A 402-nucleotide genomic window follows, 5' to 3' on the forward strand; every position below is an offset into this window, starting at 1 on the left:
GCCTGCCTCGACAGCCTTGGGCGGCGGGGGACGCGCGAAGCTGGAGCGCCATCTGCTTGGGCGCGCCCCGGAGAAGCCCACGGGCCACATCTGGGTGCCCCGGGGGGCACATCTGCATCCCCACGGTCGCCTGGACCATGGGTCTTTTCCCCCCTCCCTCCACCAAGGCGATTCCCCCGTGCCCGCCCAGGGAAGCACAATCCAGGGCTGACGGAGCACAAACAGGTCAGGGATCCGTAACCCTTTGCTAGCTCAGCCCGGAGATCAAAAGCTTTCTTGGCATTTCTGTTCTGCGGAGAGAAATCCCCTCCCTGACTCAAATAGCAGCTTCCCCTTTTGGGATTTCAGCGAAGAGCTTCCCCTGGCCGCGGGGAGCGGAAAAATTTGGAAAAGTTCCAGCCC

The sequence above is a fragment of the Egretta garzetta genome, unplaced genomic scaffold, assembly GCF_000687185.1.
Source record: "Egretta garzetta isolate BGI_Z169 unplaced genomic scaffold, ASM68718v1 scaffold105, whole genome shotgun sequence".
In the NCBI taxonomy this organism is placed as follows: domain Eukaryota; kingdom Metazoa; phylum Chordata; class Aves; order Pelecaniformes; family Ardeidae; genus Egretta; species Egretta garzetta.